A 9,553-nucleotide genomic window follows, 5' to 3' on the forward strand; every position below is an offset into this window, starting at 1 on the left:
CGATGGCACATTCGTTTTTCTTTTTTTTGGTCCTGTATGACCAGGGCCTTAAGTGATTCATCACACATGGGCTCTAATCACTGTCCATTCGTGCTTGGCCTCATTCTGCTCCTTTTTCTTCTAGAGTATTGGTGGTCTCTCCCTTTGATGTGGGCTTCCAGAGCCGCTCTTTTTAAACTAACCACAAGTTGCTTCTTAACCTCCTCCTCTCTCTCATATCTCCTTCCAAGGGGCGGCTGTGCTGAGCTGGGCGCCCGCGCCCATTACAAGGCTATGATCCTTCGCTATAAGAACCAGCCCCAGGCTATGCATTAATCATTAATCAAATTAAGATTAAAAGGATGGAGAGAGCGTTTATCAGAAATGGAAATACTAGAAGGAGCAGGATCAAGCGCCGCTGCTGCTGCATTGGCGTCTGATGGGCGTTATCGTCATCAAAACGATCGTGCGCAATCAGGAATATGGGCATTAACGGTGCCTAGAGAGGTGGTGGCGGAGGAGGTGCTGCCCAAGCTTCACATCAGAGACTCGTTCAGCCTGCGCGCAGTACACTCCTCCTTAAACCAACTCATTGGTGCCTCCCTTTCACAACTCCAAGAGAGCGGTACGTATAAACTGATCGTCATCATCAGCCCTCTGCAGTTATTATATTTATATGTTGAATACTCTGCTATTATATTATAGCGCCTCAACGTCCTCTTTCTCTCTCTCGTCCACTTCTTTCACCCCAGTGCTGAGTAATATACACTCATGCACACACAATTAACGCAACCTCTCTCTCTCTCTCTCTCTCTCTCTCTCTCTCACACACACACACACACACACACACACACACACACAATTAACGCAACCTCTCTCTCTCTCTCTCTCTCTCTCTCTCTCTCTCAAACAATCAATAATGCTGTCATATGTGTTGATGGCAGGCCCATTGACCTTCCTTGGTTTTACTGCATGATTGCTACTCAGCGACCAGGGGATCGCTCTCTCCGGAAATTGTTTGAGTATGAGCCAGTAGCATTTGACCCAGATTGTGATAAGTGGCGCCATTTGACAATGCCAGTGCAGCCTTTTTCAAGTGTGGATGGGGCTAAGAGCGAACCAATCTGTAGTGTGGGAAGCTTGGTGTGTTGGGAGCACATTGCTTATGCATCCAACATTCATCACCTAGTCCTTAGCAACACCTTCACTGGAGAGAAAGCAGTATTGGATGCCTCTGATTGCACGAGTCCAGTTGAACTTGGCCTATGTGGGCACTTGAGATTGGAAAGACTAGGGAGTAAAGATGGTCCTATAACTCTGATTCTTTTACGATTTGTGGATAGCGGATTTTGTAGTCACATAGTCGTACAGCACTATACACATTGTTCATTGCACCAGCAAGAAGAAGGGTCAGGTTTGGTGGTTTATCCAATGAAGCGCTACTTTACAATGGAAAAACGGGTACAATGGAACTCCAATGATGGACCTCTTAACCCTCCGTTTTCAGTTTATTACCATCAAGGCGTACTTGCCTTTCTCCAACACCCTGGCCATCTAAGGCGCTCTCATACATTACCTTTTTTGTTTTTGTTCGACGGAGAACATTGGATCAGCCGAATCAGCATGCCCAAATTCATTAAGTCTCACACTGTTATGTTGCAAGCTACTTACCAAGTTGTGCAAATGGATGCAGACCTCCTCTTGTTGGTGTTCCAGCATAAGCATTTATGCATTCCAGAACGGGTGTTGGTGTACAAGTACAACTTGGAGAATCATGAGTGGTTGCTTCTCTCCTATAATCTCGAGTTGTCTTTCCCTGGGCCAAAATCAGGTACCAAAATCTTTCATGCCACTGCAAGAGGTGGCCTCCTTATACTCTCAGCAGCCCCAAAAATCTATATATGCCACTTAGCTTCAAGTACCTGGCGGTTGCTTCCGCCTTGCAGTAGCCTAATGACTGGTGAAATATCCCCCATTGTAAAGGTGGCATGCCCCGTAGATCCTATACTAGAATAGGAGAAGAGCAAAATCAGTTCGACGGAAAATCTACAGTAGAGAACTGATCATGTGGGGATCATTGCACCTTCTTTTGAGGATCGTTTTGGTATCCGAAGGTGCCATCTTCTAGGATTTCAATACTTTTTTGGCTTTGCTTGCTCAAAATAGGCAATGCCTTATCGACTCTCTTTCTTGGCTATTTTGTGGAATAGAAGATACTTTTTGTAAGGCTTTAAATTGCATAACCTTGTTCAGAAGCTTATTTCACCAAGCATCTTACTCAATGAGTGTTCAAAGGACTCAACTGGTTTAACATTTTTCAATGATTTTTTGGAGTTAAATTTCTTGATATTAAGGAAACCCCAATCTGAAAGGCACACACAACAATAGCACGTGCACGGGCATTCACAACATCCAATCATCCACTGTTGCTGAAGAGACAACAGTTAAGGACAAGCATGTGGCCAAGCAGATGAGGTATGCCTTTCTGACCACGAGATTGCAGGTCTGCTGGCTGAATGAGCACACTTGCATCGGCCTCTTGTCTTTGATAAGTCGGCTTTTGGTTGCAACAACCCAGCGGCTATTAAGTGCAGTTCAAGACACTTATACATCTGGGGAAAAGCCCAGCTTGCTCTGCATTCGTTGAAAACATCCCACAGCTTTCGAGCCCTGCTCCTATCAGCCATATAGTCAATCAATTAGCATTGCCAAAGACCGCAGCCCAAATAGGGCATTCATTTTCAACTTGTGCCGCTCTTGAAAGTGCACCACATGCACTTGGCATACAAGTCGACCAAAGCTTTGCAAATGCTTCATCTGGGGGGAAACACTCCAGAGCAATCCTTGTTGAGCATATAAGACAGTCAAGAATGCCAAGAGACTGCATCTTGGAGTAGACACCCATGAATTAGAGCTCGATGTGCTTTCAAAAGCACACCATACTTGCAGGCATACATGTCGAGCAAATCTTTGCTAAGGACAAGTTTTCCCACAGCCCCAACACTTGAACAGTCTCATCTCACCATCAATTTGCTTACCCACATCGTTGACAACATCTCGCATAGTGCTGCATTCGAGGAGTTCCTGCCCGGGGGGCTCATTGCTAGAAGACATCATCCGTTGCAAGCGTACAGCCAGGCTAATTTGCAGCACAGGACCCACCGCACCCAGCTGCCCATCGCTTTCTGACTCCTGACATGCGCGGACAGACTATTTCTTGGCCGTCAGGCGAGGAGTCGCACAAGATTTTCTAGACCTTCAGCCTTCAGGCTTCTGGAGGCTGCTGGAGCTTCAAGGGGCGCAATTTGCCAAGAAAGCCGTTCGAACTTCGCAGCATATTGTATCGCAGAGGTATTCCAATTTTCAAAAACTAGTGGAAGGCGGAATCTGACGAGGATGCTCACACTTTTGGTGAAGGAAAAAGAGCAGCAGGGGACGCGCTGCAGGTCGCAATGCGGGGCGGGGCCATGTGAGGTGTAACGTTCTAACCGCCTTGTCCCTCTCGACAATCGATCAGGCTGGTGTCACACTGGGACGGGGAGGGATGGCCGTGCTTATTTGGCGCAATCTCATTGGTGCTCCAAAAAGTGAAAGATGGCCGCTCGGGTTTGTCAGAGGGGTGGTGGGACGGGGGAGGGATGGCCGTGCTTATTTGGCGCAATCTCATTGGTGCTCCAAAAAGTGAAAGATGGCCGCTCGGGTTTGTCAGAGGGGCGGCCTTCCCACCTCGGCCAAGTTTCAGCATGGGAGGCCATCTGCCAAAAGCTGTGGCGCGAGTGCTCATGACTGGGTTTGAACACTGCCAGTCAGCGAGGAAACCGCTGGTCGTACCACTTGGCCAAGAAAGATTCGCTGCTTCCTTTCCGCAGGTTTTTGGAGAAGGACCACTGTGACAGCAGCCACGGGCGGCACCCTGCAAAAAGTGAGGGACGCCCGTCCCAGTGTGACACCAGCCTCAGAGTTGCTAGTTGGCTCGTCTCTCTCCCTCCATAAATGCTGGTGTCATTAAACTCACTAATACAACCGGCCGCCTTTGGCTCTCTCTCTCTCTCTCTCTCTCTCTCTTTATAGAGTGCATAGGGGCTTCTCTCAGTTTTGGAGTTTAGCCTTCATGTCACAGATTTTGACACATGTAAAGGGCTCCCCCTTCTGCCATATTATGTTAGTTTAGATTCACAAGAAGGACTCTAGGGAGGATTTTTCAAATTGGAGGCCAATAACCTGTCTGGCTTCTAATCATAAGATATTTTCTTTTGGCCTTAATTAACTTTAAGAGTGAGCCCCCTCATGGACCAATTTATCTTGAAGCGAAAAAAAAGGATTTATCAAAGGCAGGTACATTTTGGATGCAATTATCTCCATATGGGAGGGTTGTGAATATGTAGAAGAGACTAATGAGGACTTCATCATATTCTTCAAGATTGATTTTGACAAGGCTTATGATAGAATAGAGTGGGAGTTTATACTTCAGAGCCTACATGACATGGATCTGGACAAAAGATTCATAAAATTTGTTCACTTGCTTTTTGGTAATGCAGCCAATGCTAGAGTTTTTGTCAATGGTACTCTGTCTGATTCTATTCCTTTGCATAAATCTATTACAGAGGGTTGTCCTCTATCCCCACTGCTTTATGCAATTACTGTCTGAATCTTGATGCCTTTTATTGGTTAGTCAAGAACATGCTACAATAGGGTAAACTTAGAGGCATATCCATTGAAGGAGCATCTGGTCATCTTTGCCTACAGCAACTTGTAGATGATACCAATGCATTAGTGAGGAATGATACACATTCTGTGAAATTTTTTTGGGAATGCCTTAACACTTTTGTCTTGCAAGTGGCTTAGCTATCAACCACTCCAAAACAGGTTCCAGAGTTTCTGAAGGAGCCACTCCACTTATTGTTTCTCAATTAGGACGCAAGCCCATTAAAGATGGACAAATCTTTAGACTTCTTGGTATCACAATGGGATTCATTGTTTCTCTCAATCAGAGGTGGGGTTGGGTTTTAGAAAGGTTCAGGAAAAGGCTCTTCACCTGGTAGAACCATCAGCTCAACCTTTCAGCAAGAGGATTTGTTTTAAATCATTACTTGCTCTCTTCTCTGGTTTACTTTTTAGCATGTTGGTTCCATTGTCGAGACAGTGTCACTTTTTCCTAAAGAATTGAGTATAGGTCTGTTTTGCACGAAGACACAAAGACAAGATTTGGAATTCCACTATGGCAGATAGGACAAATGACACTAGAGGAGATGGCAACCCTCACACTACCAGCTCAATAAAGTCTTTACGATGTCTAGAAGTTTTCTATGGGGCTCCACAGAATTCTACAATCAGATCCCTAACCCAGCGGCTATTAAGTGCAATTCAAGAAACTTATACATCTGGGGAAAAGCCCTTGCTCTATATTCGTTGAAAACATCTGAGAGCTTTCGAGCCCTGCTCCTATCAGCCATATAAACAATCAAGCATTGCCAAAGACCGCAGCCCAAATAGGACATTCATTTTCAACTTGTGCCTCTCTTGAAAGTGCACCACATGCACTTGGCATACAAGTTGACCAAAGCTTTGCAAACAACTACAGTGGAAGGTGCTTCATCCGGGGGAGAAACACTCACTCGATCCACGTTTGTCGAAGGAATGCCAAAGCCTCCTGAGCAATCCTTGTTGACCATATAAGACAGTCAAGAATACCAAGAGACTGTATCTTGGAGTAGACACCCATGAAATAGAGCTTGATGTGCTTCCAAAAACACGCCATACTTGGCATACATGTCGAGAAAATCTTTGCTAAGGAAAAGTTTTCCCACAGCCCCAACACTTGAACAGTCTCATCTCACCATCAATTTGCTTACCCACGTCGTCGACAAAATCTCACATAGTGCTGCATTCGAGGAGTTCCTGCCCGGGGGGGACTCGTTGCTAGAAGCCCTTGCTTAGCATCATCTGCTGCAAGCAACCCAAGATCCTTGGTCTTACCTTTGTAGGTCTAACGTGGGATAGGAAGCGTATAGCTTATAGGCTTTGCAGCACAGGACCAACAATACCCAACTGTCCATGGTTTTTTGACTCCTGAGATGCAAAGATATACTTTTTCTTGGCCATCAGGCGAGGAGTCTCACAAGCTTGAAGGGGAACATATCGCAGAGGTATTAAGGTCCTCCACCTTACGCCCAATATGTAGAGTCAATGCTAAAAAAAAGTAGTTTTTAAGTGTATCTCAAATAGGTGTTATGATCTTTTTTAAAGGAAAGGAAGAGGAGAATCCAGGAGATGCTATCTTCAAAATGAAAGGTTACGTTTTCCCTTTCCAAGAGAAGGCAAGAAAGGGAGGATAAGGAATGGCTCTGAGCTCTGTACAGAGCTTGTGCCCCTAGGCATGCAACATCATTCCTTCCTTTTTCCCTTCTCCCGCAATCTTTGCTCTCCTTTTCACTTGGCTCTGAGGGTTTCCTTCATGCTTCCCCCTTAGGGGAGGTGTAATGGCTCTTCAGGACGCATTAGGTAATGGTTTCAGTGGAGGAGCAGTGAGAATGTATCCTCATGCATTATTCCCCTACAGCACCAGGATTCACCTTTTGCCATTTCCAACCATATGGCTACACATCAGACGCCTTCAACATGGCAATGCATTTTTCAAAGGCATGTCTCTCTGAACTCTCTCTCCTACGCTCATGCCCTGCAGTCAAGGCCGACTCTCAGTACTGGATCGATGCACAAGTTCTTGCATGCTCTCCCCGTATAATCCCAACTTAGACATGCCAGAGTAAGATGGGCTTCCTTGCACCAAATCAACAAAACTCTCCTCCGAGACTTTTCCAAGTAAGTCTCTCTGTGCATGGCAAGAATGTCTCACTATTTTCAATGTCTAGCAACACATTGAGCCTCAACAAGAGGACATTAGGTTAAATGGTTTCCCCAAAACCACTTCTAGGAAGGCTGCATCGATAGTGAATTAAACGCAACAACAAAAAGAAGATGGAGGCCTTCTTCCTTCAGAAGCTAAAAAATAGGACTCTTCAAGTAGTGAAGAGGCAAAAAACCGCAACACCAATGAGGATAGAGCTCGAGACAAGGTGATTGTAGGTTCTGTGGAGCTTGATAACTGGTTCAAACACCTGCACAAAAGAGTGGTAATTGGGCTATGTCATGGCATTAGACCTCTTGTAGAGGTGCTCAAACACTGGATCTCCCAAGAATACGATCCAGGAACCTATTTTCCTCCCAAGTTCAATACCTCCCTAATAATTTTATGTTTTTTTATGATGCTAAAAGTGATTTTCAAGTTATAAGCAGGGCTCAATGGCTCATAAGGAACACTTCTTTATCAGTCTTCAAATGGTATAAAGGTTTTGATCCCAAGGGGAAGAAGCCTTCTAAAATACCTGTCTGGATAGATTTTCTAGACTTCCCCTTCGAATTTTATGCTTAGCTCAAACAAGTTGGTATGCAAGTACGCAATGTTTTGGGACAGAAACCTTCTAATGGTATCAATCCCAAATGTGATCCATAGCTTTTGATAGAGGTTGACACAGACTCCCCTCTTACATAATACATCACCCTAAAGGATGATTCAGGTTGGGCAAGTTCTGCATACTCAGAGAATATTGTACATGAATCTTCCAAATGCTTGCTTTCACTATCTCAAATAGGGACACTTTATCAAGGACTACTCAGAGCTTGCAACTAAGGTCCAAACTCGGGGGGTCACTATATAAACTGTGTATATCATGTGTGTTCAAGGACTATGTCTAAAAATCCTTATCTATAAATTTTTGACAAACAAACTACACCCTTTTCTTATTCAATCTCTAATGTTTTTTCCTAGTTCCATTTTATGTTACCCTTCGGTATGTGAAAATGTGAGAAAAAAATAAAATTTAATAACCCCTTCTGTTGCAGTCACGTGATAGTCACTTAATTATTAAGTGACCTCCCCGAGGGTCCAAAAGCAGGTAGATAAAAGAAAAGAAGCAAAAGACAACAATCAGGGCTTTCAACAAGTCAATAGAAGGGGCAATCCTAGAAGCAAGACTCCTAAAAAAAACAACAACATTAGATATGTTAATAGATATGGGGCTTTACTGGATGATGTCTTTGATTCCTCCTATAATGATGGAAAGGAAGATGAAAGATCCGGTCAACCAACATGAATATGAATTTCCTAACCCCTCCCCTGCCACCTCGCCAGCCCTTCAAGTCTCTCTTAATCCCCCCCAATAGTCCTTCAAGTCCCCCTCCTCAACGTGATTTGGTCAATCAACAAGAAGACGAATGTCCTAAGCCCTCCCCTACCACCTCCCCAACCCTTCAAGTCCCTCTAATCCCCCCCAATAGTCCTTCAAAAAATAGTAGAGGGCTATCCTCATATTCTGAGGACTTAGAGGATGGTGAAAACTATATAAATGCTACACAAGACCAATCCCTTCTCACTAAATCAGAAGGCTACTCAAACCTTGTTGAAAAGTTGGCTCATGGTGACTTCACTAGAGACATTTGGGTCATGAGGATATCCACAGAGTTTGGTGGAGAGCAAGAGAGCTTGTTGAGCCTAACTCTGTGGATATCCTCATGACCCAGGTTAAAGAGGAAACCCGTCCAATCCAATTTAGCAAAGCAAAAAGGAAGAAGGAAAAGTCCAAAGCTCTGTGGTTTCACCATTCAGTACCCCCCTATATAATGTGCATTCGTGAGGTATTAAAAAACCACTCTTTTAACATGTCTAATTGAACAAAATGATCCCTTATTTTAGAAAAAATTTCCAAAATTGAATATAAAAACCCCTTATTTTAATGTATCTCTATTAAATTGCATAAAAGTTTTGTATATTAAAACCCCTCCTTTCGAACTCACATTATACATTAACATCATTACATAGTGCACCCCCCGAGGTCCAAAGACCCCAACATGATTTTTGTCTCCTCAACAAAGCCCCTAAAAACTATCAAAAAATGAATCAACTCATCTCAGGCTCTCTCTGAACTGCAAGGGACTTATGGACCCATCCAAAGTAGTATGTATTAAAAAATGGTTGTGTGACCTCCATCAGCAACCTAAATTTATTTATTTGCAAGAAGTGAAAGTCAATGACCATCTGGTCACCAGAACCGTCAAAGAATCAGTATAACTCACAAATGGTTTGGTTCCAAATACTATACAAGTAAGGTAGGTGTTGTCATTGGCATTCCATCGAGACTTGAATATCTAATATCAGGTAATATTGTTGGACAATCGGGGCATTGGGTGGCTATCTCTTTTAAGGAACCCCTAAACTACATTATTGTTTGCATTTATGCTTTTAACTCTCTCTCTGAAAGGAGATCTATTTGGGCATAGATTAGTGGATTGGCTAACCCTCTTATCCCAGTAGGCGACTTCAATACGATCACCTCCATAAAAGACGGATGGAACTCACTAGGTCAAGTCATTCAAGTCTAAGAAAATAGCAGGATATGTATGTTAGGCACTTAAGACTATATTAGGTATTTTGGTAGAAATCTCGCATTATGGGAATCTCCAAATCGACCAAATTTGTGTAATTTTGAAATTTCCACTTTAAGTGGGAAAAAATGAGATA

The 9,553-nt window shown here is 43.7% G+C and overlaps 1 pseudogene across 1 annotated transcript; it reads left to right on the plus strand.

The window, feature by feature from the left end:
- The first annotated feature begins 273 nt into the window (after positions 1-273).
- Positions 274-4,372, plus strand: LOC147459512 (uncharacterized; annotated as a pseudogene). Its single transcript, XR_015187727.1, has 2 exons — positions 274-608; positions 924-4,372. The product of XR_015187727.1 is annotated as an uncharacterized LOC147459512 (transcript).
- Positions 4,373-9,553: the final 5,181 nt, after the last annotated feature.

This window comes from Adiantum capillus-veneris, chromosome 4, assembly GCF_014529385.1.
Source record: "Adiantum capillus-veneris isolate H3 chromosome 4, ASM1452938v2, whole genome shotgun sequence".
Taxonomy (NCBI): Eukaryota; Viridiplantae; Streptophyta; class Polypodiopsida; order Polypodiales; family Pteridaceae; genus Adiantum; species Adiantum capillus-veneris.